The sequence below is a fragment of the Ambystoma mexicanum genome, chromosome 14 (assembly GCF_040938575.1).
Source record: "Ambystoma mexicanum isolate Mex_15411 chromosome 14, UKY_AmexF1_1, whole genome shotgun sequence".
NCBI lineage: Eukaryota > Metazoa > Chordata > Amphibia > Caudata > Ambystomatidae > Ambystoma > Ambystoma mexicanum.
Genome location: NC_090940.1, coordinates 154005736 through 154032804, shown reverse-complemented (window position 1 = coordinate 154032804; position 27069 = coordinate 154005736). Strand labels below are relative to the sequence as shown.

The 27069-nt window shown below is 45.1% G+C and overlaps 1 protein-coding gene across 1 annotated transcript in view; it reads right to left on the bottom strand.

Annotated features, from left to right (window-relative positions):
• HEATR4 (HEAT repeat containing 4) overlaps positions 1-27069 on the bottom strand; it is a 597929-nt gene that overhangs the window by 525147 nt on the left and 45713 nt on the right. The window contains exon 2 of the mRNA XM_069638774.1: positions 13142-13256. The gene's annotated coding sequence lies outside the window, so the exon portion shown is untranslated. The remainder of the gene's footprint in view (positions 1-13141; positions 13257-27069) is intronic.

The window sequence follows — 27069 nt, the reverse complement described above, 5'->3', positions numbered from 1 at the left end:
TATTCAGTACCTGACAACCTCAAGGAAGCATGGGTCATGCCACTATTAAAAAAACCTACTCTTGACCCCAATGTACCCACAAATTATAGGCCCATCACCACAGTCCTGTTTCTTTTAAAGATCCTGGACCATGCAGCTTATATACAAATTCAAAGACACCTCGAAGACAACAACCTATTAGGCCTCCGGCAATCCGGATTTAGACCTAGGCATGGCACCGAGACAGCACTGTTAGATGTCAAGATCCAGATGGATGAGCTCAAAGACAAAGGCAAGCTTGCCATCCTCTTGCTCTTGGATCTTTCATCTGCCTTCGATTTGGTAGACCATGACATTTTTACCCAACACCTAACCTTGGCAGCCGCCTTCTCATCTAATGCAGGCAGTTGGATCAAATCCTTCCTCTCAAATAGAACCACAAGAGTCTTTTCACCTACGGCCCCAGCACCTCCTGTGCCCATTACCTGTGGAGTACCGCAGGGATCATGTGTATCACCCACGCTTTACAAAATATTCACAAAACTCCTATGCGACCGCCTTGACAATCTGGGTGTCACATATACTAACTATGCGGATGACACCCAGATCCTGATCACACTCACTGGTTGTTACACTCATGACACTAAACTGATCAATTACATTTATCTAGAGATCCAAGCTTGGATGGCCACTCATAGCCTTTGTTTAAATCAATGATAAAACTGAACTACTTATCATTGGATCCCAAACTCGTTTAAATAAATTAGACGCATGCTATGAGTCATTAGACATTGATGGTAATGTCATCAAAGTCTTGAGGGAAGTCAAAACATTGGGCATATACCTTGACTCCACTCTGACACTAAATAAAAAAGTCAACTCCTTAGCCTCCTCCACAGCATACACTAATAAACTGATCAATGCGTGTACGCCCTTCTTATCTACCACTAGCTGCACTACACTAGCAAGAGCACTCATTCCCTCTAAGCTTAACTATTGTAACACACTGTTCATCGGGACCTCTGTGCGGAATTTAAACAAACTCCAAGTTTTGCAAAATAATGCACTAAGATCGGCCGTAAATATCCCACGTTCCAGTCACATCTCCTCCCATAGAAGAGATGCTCAATGTCTACCCGTTCGTGTCAGAATTTCAATCCGATCAGTTGTCATCACACATAAATGCCTAGCCAACACGGCTCCCTCGTACTCATCAGCTAAATTCTCGAGACACCATACTAACAGATCCACTAGAACCAACTACCTCAACCAACTCACTATACCCAAATTCAACCTAAAAACAGCAGGTGGCTCCAGCTTCCCAGTGCTAGCAGCAAAATGCTGGAACTCCCTCCCCTCTGACATTAGAGCAGAGAACGCATTCTGGACCTTCAGAGCCAAAACTAAAGCCTGGTTCCTCATTCGAAACGACTCCCGAGCATAATTCCATCCTGGATAATGTACACACTTAGATTGTGTGAGTTTTGCTGCCTTGCATTTAAACCTTGTAAATATATGTATAAATGACACCCTTGGCTTATTCACTCTCTGCGTTCAGTTTACGTGCTTTTTGCTTTTGTGATCTTTGGCTCACTGACTCCTTCTTTATAGCTTTAAGGTGACTTGTAACACACCTCCAGTACTTTTTTCAGTAGGAAAGGTGAACTGTAACACACCTCCTCCCTATTCTGTGTGACCTGTGTATGTTCTGCTGTAACCTTGTATCCTTGTACCTAAGTCAAAAGCGGCCAGATACCATTGGGTGGGATGCGCTATACAAGTAAATAAACTAAACTAAACCCTGAATTTGGTGGCAAAGGGGACATTCACCCAATACCTGTTAGATAATGACCCTGGTGGACTCTGTGGTAGATACCTGGAGGGCTGGCCACCTCATCAGACCATGGGAACTTACTGTCTGATTGGTCCTCCTTGGTCCTCCTTGGAAAGCCACTCTGTCCAGTGTTCCCTTCCCACTGCCGCCTGCCGATGGGCATCGGCGGTCATGTGACCGACACACTGGTACAGAGCCACCCTCCCTACTACCGTGCACGGTGGCTTGTTTGCCTGACTGCCCTGCAGTTACAGCACCCAGTTCCGGTTGCCTTAATTCCCATATTTTATTTGTATTTGTATTTATTTATGACAAGTAAATTCTGCCTCCTCTCCATTTGCACATCCCTGGTCACATGTTTTAAATTGAAAAGTTCCCAGATCCAGCCCACTCTGAAGGATTTTCCACTATGCATATTTGTGATTGTGCTATTTTTGTCCGACCCCTCCTTTAGCTAATTGAGCAATGTATTGGACTAAGTTTACATCCAATGTATCGTTACCCCCTACCATTCCCGGAGAAGACCTTTATACAGTGTGTCTGTGGCTCACAGTATCTGTGTTATTCCCCATGTGGCCACCCCCACCGTGCATCTTCTTTACTCATGCAGTGGGTAGGTGTGTCTCGCTATCTGGCACTGAATTAGCACCTTTAACACACCTGCATCGACTGCGATGTGTGAAAGTGTACTGAGAAACGACTGGCAGCCCCATCTCCTCCAGTAAGCAAGGAATTAAATGGGTGAAGAGGAAAAGGCACTGTTGTCACTAAGCCAACTGGTATTGTTCACATTCTTCCTCAAAATGTCAACCAAGGAAAACATGTCCACTATTTAAAAATGCAACCGTGACTGGTATGCTTACATGCACTGAGATGTGTCAAAGGGGACAGAGAAAGTAATGGATACTCCTGTCCTCCCCATCAGACAAGAAATTACATGGGTGAAGGGGAAAAGGCCCACCGTTATTCCATGAGGATACGGGATAGGAAAATATATTCCAATAGGCCTAAATACTAAACGGGCAGATATTGGTCATATTCTTTCTGAGAATTTTAATCAAAGAGAACATGTCTGCTATTTGTCAATGGCAATTGGGACTGGCATTCCTTCATTGTCTTCGATATGTTAGAGTGTGCAAAGGAATCCCTGGCTGCTCCATCTCCTGATGCTGTCAAAACATTAACCGGGTTAAGAGGAAAAGGCACAGTTCTCTCATGAGGATAGATATAGAACAATACATTCCAATAGGCCTAGATAGTAAACCGAGTGATAGTGGTCATAGGTTCGCTGCAAATTTAAATACAAATGAGCATGCCCACTATTTGACAATGCAACTAACTATGCTTGGCATATCTTCATGGACTGTGATGTTTCAGAGGGTACCAAGAAAGCACTGGTGCCCGTCTCCTGTGGACAAGAAGTGATATTGAGCGAAGAGGAAAGGAGGAAATTGAGACATACAAAGTACACACCCAATGGTGCAATACTTATGACTTTATATCAATGATCGATGCCATATTTACTGGCCTATGTTGATGTTAAAAGAGCGTTGGCGCAGCAGTAGAAAGTAATCTTTTAGTCAGTCTGGGATGTCCCTTTGTTGTAAATTACACTGACGTATTGATTGCCTCATTTATCTAGTAACACTTAATTGGTACGTCTATCGATGTCATGTGGTTGTGCCAAACTTGAGTAGCTATTATTGGATTAGTGTCATATCTTTGGGGAAAATGTATAGCGTGGTGCCTGGCTACTTTGTATGTGAAGTGTGGGCACAGCTGATGACAATACAGGGTGACACAAAAGCACATTCTGAAATAAATAAAAGAAATAGACATATTTTACGATAAATAATATCATAATTGTAAAAATATAACCATCTGATATAAAAATCGTACTAGTATGCATACATCCTTTGAAAGTCTGAACTATCAATATCACAATTCTAAATGTGTGTACAATGTACTCCACACTTCAAATGATTCTGTTTGTTAGTTCATGAATCTATAAGAAGAGTGGTTGAAGAACATTAGTTCATGGATGCAACTTCTGCACAAATGAGATAACATTGTGCTTAGTGCCAAGGAAAATGCTGTCTTGGCTAGCAGTCAATGTGCAACTGAATTAGGAGTAATGATGGAAATCTGGTGGTAATGGCTGTTTTTTTTATCCTGGAAACTTGGTGTGGTTATGCTAATTGCGGGCGGACACTGGATGGGCAGTTCTTTTGTTTTTCAGTGTTTAACTCATCTGCCTTTGCCCTGCTAGACACACATGGGTATAGATGTCTAGGGCTATGGGTGGGTGGATTGCTATTATACCTTTGATAGGGCTAACCCTGTGTAGCCAGTGCTTTGTTTTTTGTGTGTAATCTACTTGTGGATTCACATGTTTTCATTGCAGCAATTTTCACTGTGGTGTTTTCACCCCAGCTGTTTTTTGGCGAATATTTTTTATTCTTTTGAATGGTGGGGGGTCACTTCCCATTCCCCCACCACCCGCCCCAACAACTCACCCACCTCCCCCCCAAAACCCCTACACTAACACACAATACATATATTTGTTAAAAAAAAAGATAAAAACCCAGCAAAACGGCAAGGGGTAAGCGCCAAGGTAAAAACAGCCACGGCAAAACATTGGCGCAAGAAAAACACAGTAACCGTTACTCGACTGTCTTCTCCCTGCTAGACACAATCAATCAAATGAGCTTTACCCGGATAGTTGCAAGCATGTTCATGAAAGCCAAATCGAATACAGAAAACGTTAAAAACACAAGAACACACAAGTATAATATTGCAATACATATGGCCAATAACAATGAAATCATTTTTCAAACCCTAAAAGGTACAAATTAATCAATTAATAGCCAAAAAGTATGGAAACTTGATTAATAAATATACATCTTTTAGCTAAAAAAACCTCTAAAAACTATTGGGAACACCATTGTGCCTGGCGACTAATTAATCTGTTTTTGTAATTCATTGGGCCTCATTACGACCCTGGCGGTATGGGGTTAACGGCGCCGTAAAAGGTGCCGGTGCCGTTTACCCCGTACCGCCTCATTACGAGGTCCCCTCGCGGGACCCAGGAAGTAACGCCTGGTCAAACCAGGCATGCTTACCGGGTCCCGCGAGGGGAAGAGGGAGCAAACAACGGGCCAACTCGTAATGGCCTGTTGTTTGCTCCCTCTCCCATTCCCATTCAGCCCTATGAGGGCTGAAATGGGAATGGGGAAGGACCGGGTCCGGGTCCTTGGAGGGAGGAATTACCGGGCCTTCCGAACTCGGAATGGCCCAGTAATTCCTCATTCTGAGGACCCGGACGCGATTTTGGCGGCAGCCATGCCGCCAATAGCGGCATGGCTACCGCCGAGCTCGTAATGAGGGCCATTGTCTCTTAAGGTTATTGTTTTCATGAGAAAGATAGATACTGCCCATTGGATTTCTACATCTTGGGCCCAAAGGAAACATAAACGTGCAGGGTAGCATTTTCTTAAATATCGTTTTCGCAGCACTAGGAATACATCCTTTCTCAAGTGTTTATACATTTTGCAAAAGAGCAAGATGTGGAAAGGGTTTGCTGGTGTGACTGGACAAAACGGGCACGACCACAAGGCTGGGTCATTGTCCATCCTATCGCTTTAGGGTAGCATACATTTAGGGGCAGGCAGTTAAAATGAAGTCTGGTGATTAAAAAGTCCATCTTTTAAGATAATAGACAGATAATCGTGTTCAGAAAATTTAAGCTAAGAGACAGATCATATGGCGAGATTGAGCGGTTTGTTCAACTCTATGGTTTCCCTCACTGAGTCGAGCAAGCTCACAAGTTCACATAGGATTGGTTTGGTCCGGTATCCAGTTATATAATCGCTGGAAATAACATTGAGGGTGACTCGATATTTTATTTAAAGGCACTATCCAACATTTTCCCAAAATATTCTAGGACTGGAGTTTGTTTATATAATTGTACCAGTGCTAAAATATGTTGGGAAAGGTGTTTAGTGCCTTTAAAAAAGAAAATGGACTCACCCTCGATGTTTTTTTCCAGCGATTATATAACGTACAACAGTTTGGTCCTTAACAGAGCCACGTTGTTGTTACATACCATCCCGCTGTGAATTTGTACTTTGTCTAGCATAGAGCGGAGAAATCTCAGCCAGGGTATTTTCAGCCCCCTTTCATTATTTAGCATATTTCTTATGAGTAATTTTCTCAGGAATAAAGTGACTGTTGCAAGGTTGATCTGATCTTCCAGGTAGCAAAGCTCCAACTCTTTGTGGGCAGCAAATATGTAAGCAGATTTCGGTAGAGATAGCAACCGTTTATAAAAAGAGCTCTGTGTTTACTGTAGCGCATCAGCCCTTTGATGTCCCTAGACTGCCATGCTTTGTAATGCTACAGTTCTTGCCTTAACTTTGCAAGCTCGACGCATCCTCAAAGCATTATCTTCAGTGGCTGGGCTTTATGTTTTAGCGGCAAAGGAAAAGATCCCTTTGATAGCTTGTTACTTTTTAATGTTTTGTTTTTTCAATATGTGCATTGTTAGTCTGGTTTTCTGCTAGACACAAAATGTGCAATGATGGTACGGCCGTGGGTGGGTGGATTATGAGATGTCGTTGAGGCCAATATACATTTGATAAGGCAATTAAACCAAGTTCAATGCACTACTCATGAAAAAACTCAACTTGAAAGGGAAAACATTTTGGCTGATGTCTCGGATGTCCTAAAGAACACACCAAAATAGACAGTTCAAGTTTCTTTTAAAGAATCTTAAAGGGGCTTTCAAAGGTCCATGCCTGACTCTCTTACATCTAGTTCAGGCTGTTCCCTCCTTATCCCAGGCTTCCCTAAACCCCAAGATGGTCACTGGAGATGGGTAACCCCTACTATCTAAGATCCTGTCTGCCTGGTGGTGATGGAGTAAGGACAACCAACCTTCCTAACTACCTCTGGGAACAACCTAGGTGCTCCCTAACCTGGGTCCTCAATGCAATGTAACACAAAGATAGGTGCCTTCCACACACTCTGACCCCTTTGATGAATCTGATGATGTCATCACTCCTCTCCCAGGGATAGCCTCTCCCAATGTGGCCCAAGGACAGCAGTCTACCTGATCCTGACCCTCAGGGTGGCTATTTGAGGGAGGACCACATGAGGGTAGCCGACCCTCACGAGGAGAGATCAGCATTATCATATGAGGCACGGTATCCATCTGCCCCATGTGATTAATCAGTGATGATTCCTCCCAGACACCTGGTCTGGGATCCTCCTAATGTGCCAGGATAAGGCAGACACTTCATGCTCCCATCCCTGAGCGTGGTGTTCTGCGGGAGGATCACATGGGGCGCGGGGGCAGACCAGCAAGACTTGGACAACCCCCTATTAAGCTTTCCCCATAATACTCGAATTTTGATGGAAAATCCTAACTTGGTTGAAAGAAACTACAAGTCCCAGAATCCTAGAGGAACTGAGATGAAGAAAAGGGCTGAAGAGGCATGCAGATGTAGCAGTCAGGCAATTAAGCCTAGTAGTCATTGCAGTAGTCAGGCAATCAAGGCTAATAGCCAACACCTGAAGCCTATTACTGAACCTAGGAGGCATAAAAGGACCCCTCAAAAAGGAAGGAGTAGAAGGAGCTGGAACATGAGCTGGAGTGCAGGCTGTAGCAGCAGAAGCAGACAGAAGTCACAAGGCTGGCAAACCATGCAGAAGTGGGAGAACAAGAGGGACGCCAGAACGTGGCAACAGCGATTTCACCTGCAAGTTCTGAGAGAGTCGTGTTCTCCCACAGTCTGAAGTGCAGAGGCTGCGCAGCGGAAGACATGCAGGAGAAATGGTTTTCCCTATGTGAGCCTGATTGCAGTGGTCGCGAGCTGCGGACATGCAGGAGACTAAGGCAAGAAGTAAGAGGCAAGCTGATGGTCTTGGGAGCAGAAGGAACTCCCAATACAATTGGCCAGACCAGAGACACATGTTCAAGAGAAGGGTGTGGGTCCCCAGCGAGCCAGAAGCAGTAGAAGTTGAAGTGGAAGTCGGGAAAGCAGTGCAACCCGTAAAGCAAGTGGCTGAGAAGCCGGTGAGGGAAGCACGGCATTCTAACACTTTGCACAAACCTTTCCGGTACCAGTATAGGCTCCTTGTTCACTCGCATATGCTTTATGCGAGTAGAAGTTGTAAATTGCATTCACAATACTATTAACAATGGAAATGTAGCACTCGCATTTATCATGAAAGACCTAACGCTCGCGTGAGAAGCTAATGTTGCTAAAATCCATTGTTGAATGATTTAGATTTAAAGACTGTTGCTGTCTAACGGAGTGGTTGCAGGTCCCTCATTAAGAAGAGGACATGCTCTCCAAGCCATTACCGAATACCAAATCTTGACAATGCCCGAGTTACAAGTTATAAAGTGTGAAAACTACATCAAAAAGAGGTTTCATGTGCCTAATTGTGATTCCCAAAGAAAGTCAGAACTTTACCGGGGATACAATTCTCTTTTCATCTTTGAATCTTGAAATCTACTTTAAAGAGATGTCTTGTGTGCCTAATTGTGTTTTCAACTGAAAGACTGAAACGTATACTGTATTTAGAAGTAGCATTCTTTTCATTTCTATGAAGTGAACAGTCTAAACTATTGAGGAGAAGAACAAGCATTACCCAAGCTAAGATGCACCCCTTTTTAATAGTGAAACCAGCCTATCGGAGAATTAAAAAGCCATCTAACTGCACTGTGAAGTTGTTAACACTCAAGTGGCCTAAGAAATAAGTGTGCCAGTATTACCTGAAGCTGAGAGAGTAGCACCAAGGCTTCTGGGTAATTACTCTGGCTGATAACTGGCAGAAAGGTGTGAGTAAAGCCAGGGAAGGTAAACTAATTGCTTATGAAGAACATTCTGAAGTAGATACAACCTGTGCTCCCAAAGACTACAGAAAGCAGAGAGAATTGAGTCTCATGGGCAGAACAAGGTTGTTATTGTGGCAGACAGACAGGAGAGGCAAAGAGACTGGCCCTTTTGAGAAAGTCATTGAAATGAAGAGTGCCTTGCCTACCTGAAGAGGTTGAAGTTTATCTTGTCAAAGCCCGTTTACAAATTAAAAGGACTGAACTGTGGCAGTAATACTTAAACTGTCGTGGTATACTAAGTTTTCAGAAGATGTAACATTGAAGTGGTCTGAACCAGTAACATACTGTGGGACAAAGGTGACCATTCTCACAGTATACACAGTAGAAGTGTGGTTGTTCAAGTGGAAGCAGCAGCACAAAGAAAACATCCTGACAAATATACAAATGTAAAGTTGTAACTAAAGAAGTCTTAAAGAATTGTGTATTATTGACATTGTAGAATATTACACCTTCTTTTGAACTGTGGCAAACTATCTAGAAGAAGAGACCATTTATCATACCCAGGATTACCATTGGTGCTATTTCTTTCCTAGAAGTTGGAAGTGGATTTTGTACCAGTGGATTTTTGTTTGATGAACTTTTTCTTTGACTTGGAAATATCAAGAGCTGGTTTAAAACCTTTTTCTTTTGCTGAACATTTTGTGTTGACTTTGATTCCAGGGGAAGTCCATTCAGATATAGTGTTAATATTGTTTATTATCTTATGTTGCCATATGTTTGTTCTTTAGTGTGAATGCCAGTTATCCCATGCTAGGGAATATCTTTAGCTTACAGACTAGGCAGGGAATTCCTCAGTACAGTAGGGCAAGCAAGGCTTTGTTTTCATATATTTTCTTTAATAAACCTACAAGAAGTTGTCCATCTCGCATTACTGATCCCTGAAACCCCTTAAGGGATGTCCCATCTATTCCTCATGCCTTAATGGCTTATTGTGCAACCCCCCCAACATCCCACAAGACTTGCTGATGACATCCCACAATATCCTATAATAACAAAGACTGACCGTCAGTCTCATGTGCATGGGTACTTTAAAGATACTGGGATGAGGAGGAGGAATGGAGTTATGAAGATCACTAGAGCACGGAAACCCAGTCTTCACTCTAGTTGTTGGAAGGAGTGGCACCATGGTGGGAGCTTTAAATCCCCGACAGCTGATGAAGCAAAGAAAAGCTGACAGGAGCAGGCGGCTCCCGTTGAAAGGAGAAATGGCTTGGCAAGAGCCCAGCTGCATGCAAGGCCCGCAGAGGAGAGGGGAGCATACTGAGCGCGGCGTGACATGGGAGGTCTGCCGGTCTCACTGAGAAGGGGAAGTGGGAGATCCAGAGACCTTGCGGTGCATGGTGTGAAGAATCCTGCAAATCACTCATTAAAACCCTGCCTAAAGTCCCCTCCCAGGTGACCAGGGGAGGGCAGACACTTTCGGATCCCAACCCTGTGTACTACGGGAGGATCACCTGGATGGAGACAAGGCCCAGGATAATGAGGATATTCTGTGGGTTGAGACACAGTATTTTTCCTCTGATGGGAATATTATTACCACTATGTCAGAAGAGGTTATGGCTTATTGTCATTTTAATATCTCTCAACCTCCGGTTACAACTAAAGTGGTAAAGTCTAAGGGTGCAACATCCAACCCTACTGCACCCAAGGAAAACACCTTTTGCATCCCACATGTACTCCTCAATATCAGAAGTACACTACAAGAAATGGTGAAAGTGTTGCCTTCTCTATCACATCCCTCTCTAGTAGACCTAAAACGGATAGCCTCAATGGTTAAACATTCTAAGGGAATTTAATCTAAAATTAAAAAGTTACCAGAAGTAGAAAAATCTAACTTTGACAAATTGAACTTCATGTCCCAGAATCCCATAGGGATTGAGATGAAGCAGAGGGCTAAAGAGGTATGTAAAGGTAGAGGCCAGGCCATCAGGCCTAACAGCCTTTGCCAGGGTCAGGCAATTAACAATGACAGCCTGCACCTGAAAGTAATTCTCCCAGCTATGAAGCATAAAAGGCTGAAGCAAGAAGAAGTAGAGAGAAGGAGCTGGGAGAGGAGCTGGACGGGTGGCAGTATTAGGAGGAGAAGAGGACGAGGCTGGCAATTCATGAGGAAGTGTGTTCACTGGAGGGACACCGGGACAAGGCGAGAGCAGATTTCACCTGCAAGTTCTGAGAGGATCCTGTATTCACAAACTCTGCCTTGCCATGGCTGCACTCAGAGAGACATGCTGAATGTGAAGGTCTTCCGAGGTGCGCCTGGGGCTGTAATTGCAGAGCCGTGCTGAAGCCCGAGCCCGTGGCAAGAAGCAAGCCAAAGGACAGAGAAGTGCGGGAGACTCCAAGTTGGCGTGGCCGGACCGGAAACACCCGTGCAGCAGAGAGGTGAGGGTCCCAAGTGTGCCCAGAGCTGTGGAAGAAGAAATAGAAGTTGGGAAGTGGAAGTGGCCCGCATATGCAGTATTCCTGAAGCCGGTGAGTGAGGCTTGGCATTCAGGTTCACTTCTAAACTCTTGCCGGTAACTGTAACCATCTCTAAAGTGGCTCACGTAAGAGAAGAAGCGACCCGATCTTGTTCGTTGGTGAGGCAGCTGAAGTTTGACAATGGAAATGTATCGCACGCATTTCTGACAAAAGCTATAATGCTCGCGTATGGAAAAAGCCTTTCATTTACCATTGTTACACGATTATCGAAAACCGGAGTGGTCGCATGTTTCCAATTAAGAAGGGGGACGTTTATGAAAGTCTCTGAAATCTAGAAAACTGACTTTCACACTTTGTTGCAAGCACTTGTAACATCAATGGAAGGTCATGTTTGACCAATTTCGATTCCCAACAGGAGAAGGAAATGTCTCTTTGTCAACGTGTGGGAATACAGACTTTTACAGAGACTTGAAGTTAAAAATATATTGTAAAGAGTGGTCGCGTATACCTAAAAGTGATTTTCCTTTCAAGACACAGCCTTGTAACAATGAGAACGAACATTCTTTAAAAGTAGAATTTGTTATATCAAGAAGGAAGACAAGCATTACCCAAAGCCACTATGTTAACCCTTTCCCTGGTAAAGAAAACCCTGTTGAAAGCAAACCATCTAATGGGAAAAGCTGTTAAAGGTTCAGTGTCCTCGGATACAAAGGAGACATTATTACCTGAAGTTGGAGGTGTGACAATTCAGCTTACAGGTAACTTACTGGAACCTAGACAGTGTGTACAAAGCTGGGGAAGGGAGCTGGGTGCTTGTAAGAAAACTACAACCAGTAGCCTGTGATGCTGAGACTGTTGTTGTGGGGAGGAAGCAAGTCTGGAAGCAAAGGCAGTTTATCATTTCTTGAAGCAGGGAAATGGAGTGTCTTGCCTACCTGTAGAAGTCGAAGAGTCTTGTCCTTTGCTGAACTATTTTTACATTTGAAGATTGAAGTAGAAGTAACGAGAACTGTGGTTTTGTAAAAGACTATCAGTTGATGTTATTAAAAGTGGTTGGAGCAGTACAACACTGTGGAACCAAGCAGTCGGGTTCTATAGTGACAGTAGTAAAAAGTGTTGGTTGTTGAGAGGTGAACAACAACCCAAGAAGAACCATCCTGACAAATACACCAGAGGTACTGCAGAGGTTTCACACATTTGTAAAATTGTAGAAGGAGAATTGATTCATCTGTTTTCTGAACTGTGGCAAGCAATCTTAGAAGAAAGACATCCATTGGTGCTATTTCCTTGGCTAACATTGGAATCTTTTCAACTCGAAGCTGAAAAACTGATAACAGTAGATTTTTGGTTGGTGAACTTTTATTTCATTTGAAACTTGCAAAAACTGGTTCAAGACTTTATTCCATTGTTTGAACATTTGGAGAAATTGACTGTGAACAATCCTGGGGAAGAGGTTTACCCAGGACAAGCGAAGTTCATGCAAATTGCTGGTTGTCTATTATTTGCTAATTTATGTTGTTGGATATTTGCTTTATATGTTTTGTTGTTTTGTGTGAGGGCTGGTTTGTTTCTGTTAGGAGTGATTCCCTTAATTCGTAGAACAGGTAGGAAACTCCCTGATAGAGTTTAGCAAGGATTTATTTGCATTATTTTCTGTTAATAAAATGTTTATCTCTGAGAATCATACAAGCAGTTATCCACCTTGCATTACTGACCCCTCATATATGGTGTCAGAAATGGGATTCAACTAGCTTGATACAAACTAGGGGCCCATTTATTAGTGTGGGAATAAGATTCCTGCATGAAAGTAATAATACATACTACAGAGGGAGAGGAATGTTCAGTACAAGTGAAATCTAGAGATACAATTTTTCAATTGAAACAGCAATTAGTCAATAAAAAGGCATTCCCCCGAGACCACCAAAAGTAATTTTTCTGCAAAAAACGCTCTCTAATAGTAAGAGGGTGTTAGATTATCACTTAACATCTTGCAGTAAACTTACTTTGATCTTAATGCCTCAAATTAGAGCTTCTTCTTGTTTTTCATAACTCCATCTGATATTGAAATTAGTGAAGATGAAGATCCCGAGCCATCAGGAGAAGTGGAGTCTGAAGAGCCTACGGAGGAAGACAGGATATCAGAATCAGAGGTTAGTGATGAGTACTATACTCCCCCATCTGAAGATTCTGAAGAGAGTACTGTTATGTTATGTTAAAGGTATTTATATAGCGCGCCGTCACCAACGGAATTGGTCCCCAGGCGCTCTGGCGGATCTGTAAGCAAGAAGGAGGGCATGTGTGTTAGTCGGGTGGAGAGGGAGTAGGAGAGTGGGAAAAGTTGTGTGCTATTGGCGGCTTCAGTTCGGTATATACTATGCACTGAGCTTTGGTGCAGGTATCGGACCGGGCGAGACCTTGTGTGCTGTTGTTTGTATCTTGTTGGTGCAGTGTTGTAAAGTGCGTGCGGATTGCTGGGTGAGAGATGGCTTTGTGAGTTTTGGGTGGGTTGGGTATGCAGAGAGTTGAAAGTAGAGTTAGTGGGTTCTGTATCCTGGTTCTAATTGGAGTTGTACTCCTGTGGGTGGGGTTGTTACTGATTTCTTATTGGCTGTCTGGATGTAGTGTGTGATGGTGCGGCGCGTTCCCGGCTGTATTTTAATGAGCATTGTATAATGTGATTAGGTATGTCTAATTCTAGTCCTCTGTTGTGGGATCCGAGGATGGGATTTCCCAATTTCCTTGTTATCTATTGTGACATTGGTCTGTTTGCACTAGTATGGTTCAGGGCCAGGGTGCTATTGATGAGTCGTCCTAGTACTCCCGTCTTGTTCAGTCTGTGGATTCAGTCTTTAGTGTGTCCTCGTAACATGGCTATGTCTCAGTTAGTCATTCAGTATGTCATGGAGTATCTTCCTTAAACTCTATTATTCAGTTGTTGCATGTGTGATGGCGCGGCACGTTCCCAGTTGCATCCTAGAGCTTTGAATAAAGTGATTGGGTAGGTCTGTTTCTCTGAGCAAAGGGATTCTTTGAGGGTGCTATTGATGATTTGTCCTAGTGCTTCCGTCTTGGTCTCGCTATGTATTCGGTCTTTAGTTTCCTATCATGGCTATCTCTCGGTTAGTCGTTCGGTATGTCGTAGAGTGTCTTCCTTGGAATCTATTCAGTCTTTAGTTTCCTATCATGGCTGTCTTTCGGTTAGTCGTTCGGTATGTCGTAGAGTGTCTTCCTTAGAATCTATTCTCAGTTGATTGCTTAGTGTGAATCGGGGTCTGTCTCTTTATTCATCGTTGTTTTAGTTGTGGGTGTGTCCCTGTGAGCGGTCTTCTAGTTATGAAGTGAAGAGCCAGGTTTTGAGTAGTTTTCTGAATAGTAGGTGGTTTCTTGTGTTGCATATGTTCTTTGGTAGGTCATTCCAGGTTTTCGGCGCTATGTGAATTTTCTTTTATTGTAGGATTTCGGTTCCAGCCGGATGTCGTTGCTTGATCTGAGCCTTCTTGTTGGTTGATGTAGGCGTAATTTGTCTCTCAGGAAGTCAGCGCCTTGTTTGTGTACTGCTCTGTGTGCGATGCACATAGTTTTGAATTTTATTTTTTGTTTTATTGGTAGCCAATGTAGTGTTTTTAGCGCAGGTGTGGTGTGTTCTCTTCGGGGTCGTTTGAGAAGCAATCTGGCTGCCGCATTTTGTATGTGCTGTAGTTTTTTTAGAAGTTGTTTAAGCATATCCAAGTATAGGCTAGTGGCGTAGTCTACTCTGGACATGACGAGAGCGATAATGGTGGTGGTTTTGTTGGCGAATGAAAGGAACATGAGGATCCTTTATGCCGCTCGCAGGAGAAAGAAGCATTTCTTGAGTAGATCGGGTGGTCTGCCTTGTATGGTTGTTGGATGCTGATGATTTTTTTTTTTAAGTGGTCTGCTAGGTCATTGCATAGTTTCATTGAAGGAGTTGGTGTGTTGTTGCAGCCCATTGGATTTTTTATTTCATTTATGATTTTGAAGAGTTCTTTTAGGGTGTTTGGTGCTTCGAGGATTTGGCTGTCGTAGGCTTTCCACTTCGCTTTTTGTATTTCCCATTTGTATGCGTGGTTATGTTGCTGGAATTGCAACTTCTTTGCAGTGTCGTTTTTTATTCTCCAATCTAGTTCTAGTTTTCAGTTTTTCCTTTTCATGGTGCTGAGTAGTGGGGTGAACCATTTTGCCATTGCTCTTTTATGAGAAGGAGTGAAAGGTTTTTCTTTGGCAATATTGTCGATAGTTGTTACAATCCAGAAGTGGAGCAGAGTTACTTTTTTGTCCAGGTCAGCTTCTTCCAAAAATTCTGGTTTCGGTTCGCTGAGCTCTAGGAGTTCAGTTAGGTTGGAGTTTTTGATGGTTGTCCAGTTTCTTTTCATGGTGGTTGGTGGTTTGTTTAGTTGCCTATTTACTGGAGTGGTCATTTTGATTACGAAGGGAATTATGAGGTGGTCGCTCCAGAGAATTTGAATTTGGGGTGCATTGGTAAGGATTTATTTGTTCAAAAAGATTGCGTCAAGTGTATGCCCTGCCGAGTGGGTTGCTTCTTTGACTAGTTGTTGTAGATTCATTGCTGCTAGTTGGCTGGTTAAAGATTTTTGTGTGGTTGTGGTTTCTTCTTCGAACCAAATGTTGAAATCCCTGAGGACGATCTGGTGATTGTGTTTGATGGCTGGGATGGTGATTGCTTCCGTGAGGGCGTCTACGATGGTTGCATCGTAGGTTGGCGGCCTGTATATCAGTATGAATTTCAGGTTTGTTTTGGGGTTTACTGATAGGCGTATGATTAAGGATTTGCATATATCAATGTTTAGTGGGTCTTCCAGTTGGATATCCAGGTGTTCCATTTGAATGATTGCCAGTCTCACCCCTCTTTTGGTTTTTCTGTTTGTTTGGAAGCATTTGAAGTTTTCAGGCAGGTAGTTGTTGAGGGTGATCTTGTAGTTGTTGTCTAGCCATAGTTCAGTTACAAATAGGATGTCGATCCCTTCGTCGCAAAGGAAATCCTATATTTCGGTCACATGCTTGGACATTGGCCTTGCATTGAATAAATTGCAGTGGATCTTTTTAGTGTGGTTTTGCTTATTAGTTGTTCCTTGTTTTGGTTTGCAGTTGTTTGGTTGCAGTGCATCTGTATTCGCCATTGATTGGATGAGGATGAGGATCAGCGAGGGCTGCATCTTCATTGAAGCGGTCTGCTAGTGTAACGCACACCTGGTATCCACGGGGACGTCACTCAGCCTGTTCTGACCTCTTACGACCTCGAACCCTTCCCTGGAGCCTACTCGACTGGAGACTGGGCCTTGTTTTCTTAGAAAGTGTGCTCTCTGCCCTGCTTTCAGCGCAGGGGCGCGTTGATTGATGCGGGCTCGTTGCTGCCTAGTTACCTCACTGGCAAGAGTCCGACAGGTAAGTATAATGAGTCTTTTGAACAGTTCTCTAACTTCGTTCCTTTCCTTCCTTAGATGATGGCCGGCGTCCGGGGATGGCGGCATGCTGCTGAGATGAGTAGCGCTGAAGGTGAGTGAGAGCGCAATGCGCAATGCGACCCTTTCGTATTTGTATTGAACTGAGTTATTTTTCTGTGTCTTTTAGGTGTCGCAACGTTTTCAGCGTGGATGCCGGTTATGAAGAAATGCGGTGAGTAAGCGCGGTATGCAGCGCCTCTAGATGTTTCCACGCTAACCTGGAGTGTCTTTTCCCTCTTGCAGATGGATGAGAAGTTCCGGAGACAGAGTTCCCTCAGAGCGGCTGGGATTCAGGTAAGCGTTTGAAGGTCAAACAGTCTTCAAAAATAAGCGAAGATTTGCTGAATGCTTACTAATGCCTTTTTTCTGTTCTTTTCCCTTTTCCTTAGGAAGCGGCGTGCCGGGATGGGAATGACACCGCCGAAGATGCCCGCAGAACAGAAGAAGCGATGAATGATGGGCAGAAGCGCCGCAAGGTAAGGCTGTTCCTAACGGTGTTCTTGTTCTTGCAGGAGCTGAGCGCAGAAGAAAGATGCAGGCCTACTGGAGACCGATCCGAACACGGTGAGTGTCACGCTGCAGGTGCAGAAAACACAAAGCATGTTTCTCAGCCTGAGCGTGGCTTAGATAGTCTCTGGGTATCCCAGGTGTCTCTGGGCTGAACCACACCCAAAAGACTAGACTGCACATGCAGTTCTGGGAACCAAAATATGTGGGGGCATAGACCCTGTCCCCATCAATGCACTACAAGTCCAATCCCCAATGTTATCCTATGGGAGTGAGTGAGTCTGGTGCCACAAGCGCCAAGTCTGACTCCAAGTGGGTCTTTGGAGGGATGGAGAGGCCCTTGAGGGCCATGTAGGTGATCGTGGCCTGGCTCCAGCCTGACATCTTGGAGGGCTGGGGACATGAGGGGCAGGAATCATGACAGCACTCCCCCCAAGGCCTCTCTCAAGGTGGCTCTTCTGTCTGGTTTGTTCGGATGGTTTTGATGAAATCGTCTAAGCAAGCGAGGTGCATGGATGGAAACATACCCCTTGCAGTCTACTAAGTAGTATAATTTGGATCTGATGTACTTTGAATCCAGGATGTCCTTGACTTCGAATTCTGGCTCCCCAGCGACTACTACTGGCTGCGGTGGCGTTGCTACCCGGGTCCCAGGTTGAACAGGTTTAAGGAGAGACACGTGGAACACAGGATGAATCTGCATGTTTGACGGCAAAGCTAGTCTGGCCACCACAGGATTTATCACGGAGGTGACAGTGAATGGACCCAGGTATCCTGGACGGAAAGTTTGGGTTCCTTTAATGGACACGTGTTTAAACGCCAGCCAGACTTTGTCTCCTACTTGGTAGTTGGGGGCTTTTGCTCGGTGTTGATCAGCAAACTTCTTTTGGCGATTCTTAGCTTGAAGTAGGTGTTCAGCTGCCCTTTTAAAGGTTTTCCAGGGTTGTAGGAACGTCCAACTCAGAAGTACGTGGGTGCCTGCCATACATGGTATAAAAGGGTGTCTGCCCAGTGCTGGTGTGTAGGGAATTATTATAAGCATATTCAGCTATCCATAATAGGTCGAACCAGCTTCCTTCAGGTGGTGTAACATGCAATGCAGATACTGCTCAAGCGTCTGATTTGTCCTCTCAGTTTGACCATCCGTTTGGGGATGGTGACTGGTGGATAGCCGGATGTCGATCTGGGCCATAGAGCAGCATTTTCTCCAGAAGTTAGATACGAATTGAGTACCTCGGTCTGAGACTAAAACTGAAGGAAACCCATGAAGCCGTACGATGCATTCAAGAAATACCTTTGCCAGAGTGAAAGCATTTGGGAGCCCCTTAAGAGGAATGAAATGTGCCATTTTTGAAAATAGGTCCACGACCACAAGAACAATGTTAAACCCTTGACTGGGTGGTAAGTCAGTAATAAAATCGAGGGACAACGTGTGCCATGGTGCAGGTGGGATTTCCAATGGTTGTAATAGCCCAGCCAGATTCTGCTTGGATGAATTGTTTTGAGCACACACTCCACAAGATAGGATGAATTGAATAATGTCTCTACGCCACGTGGGCCACCAATAATTTCGTTTTACCTTGGGTTTTAGCGATTCTGGGGTGGCCCTCGATCAAGGAATCATGATAACCGGACATGACTTGTTCTCATAGTTCTTGGTTTGGTAAGAATAAACGATTCCTGAAGTAGGGCAACTGATCTTTTATCATGTAATGTTCTCCTTGTGCACTCCACGCTTGTAATTGCTCCGGACTCATCAGGTTTTGGATTTCTTCATGTAATTCTTTCTGAGTTATGGTTGCTGTGATTCCTAGGAGCTTGTCACTCGGGATGATTGCTATTGGGTCAGGGGTCTGAAACCCTTGCTCTTCCACCCCCATACGGGAAAGGGCATCGGCCTTCCCGTTTTTCACCCCTGGTCGAAATGTAATCACGTAGTCATATTCAGCAAAAAAAAGAGCCCAACGTAGTTGTCGTGAGGATTGGGCCTTTGCCATTTTTAGGTACTGGAGGTTCCGGTGGTCAGTTATTACGGTGATTGTGTGTCTGGCGCCCAAGAGGTAGTGCCGCCATGCCTTAAAGGCTGACTTAATGGCCAGCAGTTCTTTGTCTGTGATCGCGTAATTGAGTTCAGGGGGTGTGAATTCACGCAACCAGAAGGCAACAGGGTGTAACTGGCCCGTTTCGGGGTCCTTTTGTGAGAGAACGGCTCCCATAGCCATGCTTGAGGCGTCCGTTTCCACCAGGTATGGGAGATCAGGGCGAGGGTGGCGTAAGATTGGGGCAGATGTGAATCTTGCTTTGAGTTCCTGGAAAGCTTCCTCGGCTTCTGTTGTCCACTGGAACTTTTTGTTGCTTTTCCTTAGCAATGACGTGATGGGATGCACGATTTGCGAAAATCCTCGGATGAACCGGCGGTAGAAGTTTGCAAAACCCAGCATACTTTGAACCCCCTTGAATGAATTTGGGGATGGCCAGTTCAGGATAGCATCTACCTTGTCTACATCCATTCGGATTCCATTTGCTCTGAGAATAAAGCCCAGGAATTCCACCTCGGAGACGTGGAATGAGCACTTTTCGAGCTTGGCATAGAGCTGGTGTTGACGGAGTTTCTCCAATACGGATCGGATGTGTTTAACGTGGTCCTGCTTTGATGTGGAATATACTAGAATATCGTCGATGTACACTAGAGCACAGACATCAATCAAGTCCCGTAGGACATCATTCATGAAGTATTGAAATGCTGCAGGCGCGTTGCAAAGGCTGAAAGGGATTACTTGATATTCGTACAAGACGTATTTGGTGCGAAAAGCGGTTTTCCATTCGTCCCCCTGTTTTATGCGAACAAGGTGATATGCCCCCCTCAGATCTAGTTTTGTGTAGATTTGGGCATCTTTGACTTGATCAAGCAATTTAGGGATCAGTGGCAGGGGGTAGCGGTTTTTTACGGTAATCTCGTTCAGTGCGCGATAGTCGATGCACATTCTCAAGTCCCCCTCCTTTTTCGGTACGAAGAATAGAGGACTGGCTGCTGGAGACTTCGAGGGACGGATGAACCCGTTGGCCAGGTATTGGTCAAGATAGGCCTTCCGGTGCTGGTTTTCTGGTTCTGTGAGTGCGTAAATTCGCCCACAAGGGATTTGTGCACCGGGTATCAGGTTGATTTGGCAATCGAATGGTCTATGCTGTGGCAGGGTATTAGCCTGTTCTTTCTGAAAGACAACTTGAAAGTCCTGGTATTCACTTGGTAGGGTGCCGATTGCCACAGTCGCAAGCGTGGAGGTCCTGGTGTCTATTGGTTGTTTCTCTTGGCGATAACATGCGTGGGCGCAAGTCTCGGGAAAGGCCAATTCTTTTGCTTGCCAATCGATTCGAGGATTGTGAGCTACCAACCATGGCATTCCCAAAATCAACCGGAACTGTGGTGCCTTAATGAGGTCGAAAACAATAGATTCTTGGTGTCCATCCTGGCACAGAAGGGTTAAAGCTGCAGTGCATTGGGATACTGGACCAGAAGCTATTTCCGTGCCGTCGACAGTGGTAACAGTGTCGGTGGTTGATTTAGGGCGTAACGGAAGTCCCATCTTTGCCGCAAGATCCTGGTCGATTTAATTCCTAACGGCTCCACTGTCAATGTACGCTCTTACTGCGTGCATCCAAGATGGTTGTTGGTGATTGATCAAGACCACAGATAGTGCAAAATGGGAGGTCTGTAGTTCACTTTCTTCGCTCGACAAGTGGACCCCTACACTTGCCGGGCTGGGGAGTTTTCCGATTCCTTGATGGTATCTTCCTTGTCCATCGCCCCTACCGTCCTCCTCGGTGGCTTCACAGGGCACTCTTTAAGGAAATGACCTGACCTTCCACAGTACAGACATAACTGCTGCTGTCTCCTTTTATCCCTTTCCGCTTTAGTCAAGGGGGTCTGACCCCCCCGATTTGCATTGGTTCTCCTGAACCTTCCGTTGTGCGGGCAATATTGTCCTTTGAACGCACATACATAGGGCGAGGGTCCGGTCTGGTTCGATCTGCTCTTCGGTCCTGCAACCTATGATCCAGTTGAACAACAAGGTCAATTAATTCTGAGCAGTCTTTCGGGGGGTTCACTACTTTTGTGAGAACATCCTTGAGCTCCCCCCGCAACCCACGATGAAATAACATGGTTCTCTTCTCCACTGGCCATTCTGCTTCAACTACGAGTCTATTGAGCATGGCTATGTATGTTAATAGGTCTTGATTCCCTTGGCCTAAGGACAGAAGTTCGTTGTCTAATGCCTGCCCATGAGTACGACAGGCGAACAGCTTTTCCATCTCCTGCTGAAAGCCCCTGAAGTCATGCAGCAAAGGATCATCTTGGGCCACAAAGGATACAGACCAGTCCGCGGCACTACCACTCAAGTAGGATAGCACAAAAGCAACCCGTGATTGGTCTTTCGGAAAGGCCCCTGGTCTACAAAGGAAGTGCAGGCGGCACTGGTTCATGAACGTTGCAAACCTCGTGGGATCCCCCGTAAATTGTTCGGGCGGGGCCAAGGGAACTGCCCCAGGAAGGGTTATCTGAACGGGATTGGCTGATGGTGCTGGCATCGAGGGCACGCTTCCCGGCAATGGTGCATGCCCTGCTTGTGACTGGAGAAGTTGCCGGCTTAAATCATCAGTGCGTTCTTTGGCTACTATCAGCTCTCTCCTCAGGGTGTTGGTCTCCTGCCTGGCTGCATGTACTTCGGAACGTAGCTGCCCCAACATGTGGGATAACTGGTCGGTTTCTGACGTTTCCATGACGCCCAGGTGGATTTTGATGTGAGGCTTTGTGTTCTGTAACGCTCACCTGGTATCCACGGGGACGTCACTCAGCCTGTTCTGACCTCTTACGACCTCGAACCCTTCCCTGGAGTCTACTCGACTAGAGACTGGGCCTTGTTTTCTTGGAAAGTGTGCTCTCCGTCCTGCTTTCAGCATAGGGGCGTGTTGATTGATGCCAGCTCGTTGCTGCCTAGTTACTTCACTGGCAAGAGTCCGACAGGTAAGTATAATGAGTCTTTTGAACAGTTCTCTAACTTCATTCCTTTCCTTCATTAGATGATGGCTGGCGTCCGGGGATGGCAACGTGCTGCTGAGATGAGTAGCGCTGAAGGTGAGTGAGAGCGTGATGCGACACTCGTATTTGTATTGAACTGAGTTATTTTTCTGTGTCTTTTAGGTGCCGCAACGTTTTCAGCATGGATGCCGGTTATGAAGAAGAAATGCGGTGAGTAAGCGCGGTATGCGGCGCCTCTAGATGTTTCCACGCTAACCTGGGGTGTCTTTTCCCTCTTGCAGATGGATGAGAAGTTCCAGAGACAGAGTTCCCTCAGAGCGGCTGGGATTCAGGTAAGCGTTTGAAGGTCAAACAGTCTTCAAAAATAAGCGAAGATTTGCTGAATGCTTACTAATGCCTTTTTTCTGTTCTTTTCCCTTTTCCTTAGGAAGCGGCGTGCCGGGATGGGAATGACACCGCCGAAGATGCCAGCAGAACAGAAGAAGTGATGAATCATGGGCAGAAGCGCCGCAAGGTAAGGCTGTTCCTAACGGTGTTCTTGTTCTTGCAGGAGCTGAGTGCAGAAGAAAGATGCAGGCCTACTGGAGACCGATCCGAACACGGTGAGTGTCACGCTGCAGGTGCAGAAAACACAAAGCATGTTTCTCAGCCTGGGAGTGGCTTAAATAGTCTCTGGGTATCACAGGTGTCTCTGGGCTGAACCACACCCAAAAGACTAAACTGCACATGCATTTCTGGGAACCGAAATATGTGGGGGCATCCATCTTGTCCCCATCAATGCACTACAAGCCCAATCCCCAATGTTATCCTATGGGAGTGAGTGAGTCTGGTGCCACAAGCGCCAAGTCTGACTCGAAGTGGGTCTTTGGAGGGATGGAGAGGCCCTTGAGGGCCATGTAGGTGATTGTGGCCTGGCTCCAGCCTGACATCTTGGAGGGCTGGGGACATGAGGGGCAGGAATCATGACAGCTAGATTGAATGCTTGTCTGTTCAATAGAGTTGCTTCCCTATTCCTGCCGATTGGTTGAAGATCAGCGAAGGCTTCTTCATTGAATCGGTCCATTAGGTTAATGGTTGGGTTGTTGGTTATGAGTACTTCATTGTTTTGTCTGGAGTCCCGTGGGTGTTGGTGATGCACTTATGTTCTTGTGATGTATAGGGTGATGGGGTCAGAGTTTTCCCACACTCTTTTTGGGTGCTCCCGTCTTTTTTCTGGCTGTCTCGGATGATTCTTTGCATGTCTTCATGTCTCGGTGTCATTGGGGTATCCAGGTTCTGGGGTTGTTGCGAAGTAAGATGTGAGATATAAGGATTTTTCTCTTTTTTTTTTAACTTGTTTATTTTTTTAGCAGAACACAGGCAAACATTACATTACAATCATTTGACATATCCTACATTTCAAGTCATATTCATCCTCTCCTAATTGTCCGTCCCTTCTTCCCCACTCCGGTTGCCTTCTGGGTCTTGCTCCTCCGCTGATTGCGCGAGGTCCCTGTCGTCAGCTCGTTGGACATTCATCACCAAGCGTGGTTTGTATGTCAGGGCTGGGAAGCGCTGGTCATAGTCTATCACCGACGACCAAATGTCTGGTCATAGTCTATCACCGGCGACCAAATGTCTGTGAAGCGGTGAAGGTGGCCTCTATTTGCCGCCAAGATTTTTTCCGCAATGAAGATGTCCCAAAGCTTCAGCCACCATAAGATCAGTAGGGGGCCCTCCGGGGATTTCCAAGTCCGGGCCACTGTTTCTCTTTTGAAGTTTGTTCTGATCCTATTGATTTTTGGCAGGGTCTTTCCTGCATTTGATGCTGTTAGTGTTGGGGTAAGTTGGAATTGTGTGTCCATGTCCATTATCAAATGATCTTGTGTTCTTTCTCAGTGCCCATTTCTGTTCCGGGGCATTTTGGTGCTCGGTGCGGAGATAACGGGCCAAGTGGTCGACTGTAGTGTCTTGTGCTAGGGCAGGACTGTGATTCCTCTATTGCTGGTTTGTTTGGGTGCTTCATTGGTACTGTCTGTTCTTCAGGTTGGTTGGGTATGTATCATAAGGAGCGCTGTCCGGAAGGTTTGGGGGGTACTGGGCGTACGGTTGTCAGGTGGTCTTGGTGGGGGTTGGTACAATACTATTGCGGTCTGTTCCCCTCTAGATGTGTGTCAAGTTAGTATAAAAAGGGTTTGAGTACAGGACCAAGCACATCTAGACTCGAGAATCATATATAGTGGGAGAGAGGCCGCACCTAACAGTGTAAGATGAGTAGAGACTAAGCACCGCTAGGTTAGTGTACAAGACTAGACACAGCTGGGATTGAGTGCAAGACTAGACGCAGTTAGATTTGGGTGCAATATTAAACACAGCTAGGTTTGAGAATCCTGTATGGTGGGAGGGAGGCCTACACCTAGCAGCGCAAGATGAGTACACGACTAAGCACAGCTAGATATTAGTGCAGGACTAAACACAGCTTGATTTGAGTGCAAGACTAAATACAGCTAGATTTGAGAATCCTGTATAGTGGGAGAGAGGCCTACACCTAACAGTGCAAGATGAGTACAAGACTAAGCACAGCTAAATATGAGTGCAAGACTAAACACAGTTTGATATGAGTGCAAGACTAAACACAGCTTGATATAAATGCAAGACTAAACCCAGCTAGATTTGAGTGCAGGACTAAACACAGCTTGATTTGAGTGCAAGACTAAACACAGGTAGATTTGAGAATCCTCTATAGTGGGAGAGAGGCCTACACCTAACAGTGCAAGATGAGTACAAGACTAAGCACAGATAGATATGAGTGCAAGACTAAACAGAGCTAGATATGAGTGCAAGCCTAAACACAGTTCGATAAGAGTGCACGACTAAACACAGCTTGATATGAGTGCAAGACTAAACACAGCTAGATTTGAGTGCAAGACTAAACACAGCTAGATTTGGGATTCCTGTATGATGGGGGAGAAGCCCACACCTAACAGTGCAAGATGAGTACACGACTAAGCACAGCTAGATATGAGTGCAAGACCAAACACAGCTGAATCTGAGAATCCTGTATAGGGAAAGAGAGGCCTACATCTAACGGTGTAAGATAATTCAAGATAAAGCACAGCTAGATATGAGTGCAACACTAAACACAGCTTGATTTGAGTGCAGGACTAAACAAAGATAGATTTGAGAATCCTGTATAGTGGGAGAGAGGCCTACACCTAACAGTGCAAGATGAGTACAAGACTAAGCACAGCTAGATGTGAGTACAAGACTAAACATAGCTAGATATGAGTACAAGCCTAAACACAGCTTGATATGAGTGCAAGACTAAACACAGCTTGATATGAGTGCAAGGCTAAATATGGCTAGATTTGAGTGCAGGACTAAATACAGCTTTATATGAGTGCAAGACTAAACACAGCTAGATTTGAGTGCAGGACTAAACACAGCTTTATATGAGTGCAAGACTAAATGCAGCTAGATATGGCTTGAAGACTAACCACAGCTAGATATGAGTGCAAGACTAAACACAGCTTGATTTGAGTGCAAGCCTAAACACAGCTATATTTGAGAATCCTGTATAGTGGGAGAGAGGCCTACACCTAACAGTGCAAGATGAGTGCAAGACTAAACACAGCTAGGTACGAGTGCAAGACTAAACACAGCTAGATGTGAGTGCAAGACTAAACACAGCTTGATATGAGTGCAAAACTAAACACAGCTTGATATGAGTGCAATAGTAAACACAGCTAGATTTGAGTGCATGACTAAAGACAGCTTTATATGAGTGCATGACAAAACAAAGCTAGATATGAGTGCAAGACTAAATACAGCTTGATATGAGTGCAAGACCAAACATAGCTTGATATGAGCGCAAGACTAAACATAGCTTGATATGAGTGCAAGACTAAATACAGCTAGACTTGAGTGCAGGACTAAACACAGCTTGATATGAGTGCAAGACTAAACACAGCTAGACTTGAGAATCCTATATAGTGGGAGAGAGGCCTACACCTAACAGTGCAAGATGAGTACAACAAGACTAAGCACAGCTAGATATGAGTCCAAGACTAAACACAGCTAGATTTGAGTTGCAAGCTAATAATCACAGTACTATTTTAGAGGCACATGCTAATAATCATCAAACTGTTCTAAGGTATGCAGATATGTTATATGGCAGGGCTTCCAGAGTACCGTTTGCCTGGGGCCCTTAGCCTCAGGGGCTGCCGACAGAGGGCTGCCCTAGCAGGGTGCGAGTTGAGTCCCAGACTACCCAATCAGGGTACAGGGGCGGGCTGGGAGCCGGAAGGCAGACAGAGGTGGAAAGGAGTCGGGAGCTTCAAAGGACTCGTGCTGGGTCTAGGCACAAATTGGGCAACTTCACTCACCTGCAGAAGCTCAGGAGATAAGACGAGCGTGCAGAAAGACTGTGTTCAGTACACCAGATCATCAAATGGTAAATTAACCAATCAGGATCCGGGGGCAGGCTGGGAGGCGGGAGGTGGGATGAGGAGGGAGACGGAGGTGGAAAGGAGTCAGGAGCTGCAAATGGCTCGGGCCGGGTCTAGGCACAAAATGGGGGCAGATTCTGAAAAGCAGGCCCAGGAGGGTCGCTGGGGCAATTTCACTCACTTGCAGACTATCAGGAGATAAGAGAATTATTATCTGAAACTGTCACCATAGCCTCAATAAATGGACTCCTGGTAGAACTAACTAAACATCAGATTCAAGCAGAAACTAGGTTTCAGGAGGGTCTCGAGAGAATGATAGCTTCCACACAGAGACCTGTAATTCCACAGGGAATTTTGCAACCATATAAGGAAGGAGAAGATCTGAAAAAATGTTCAACTTCAAAAGATTAGCCTACCAGTTAAATAAGGGTCCAGTATTAAAGACCTGTTATTTGGCTACCCTTCTTAAAGATGAA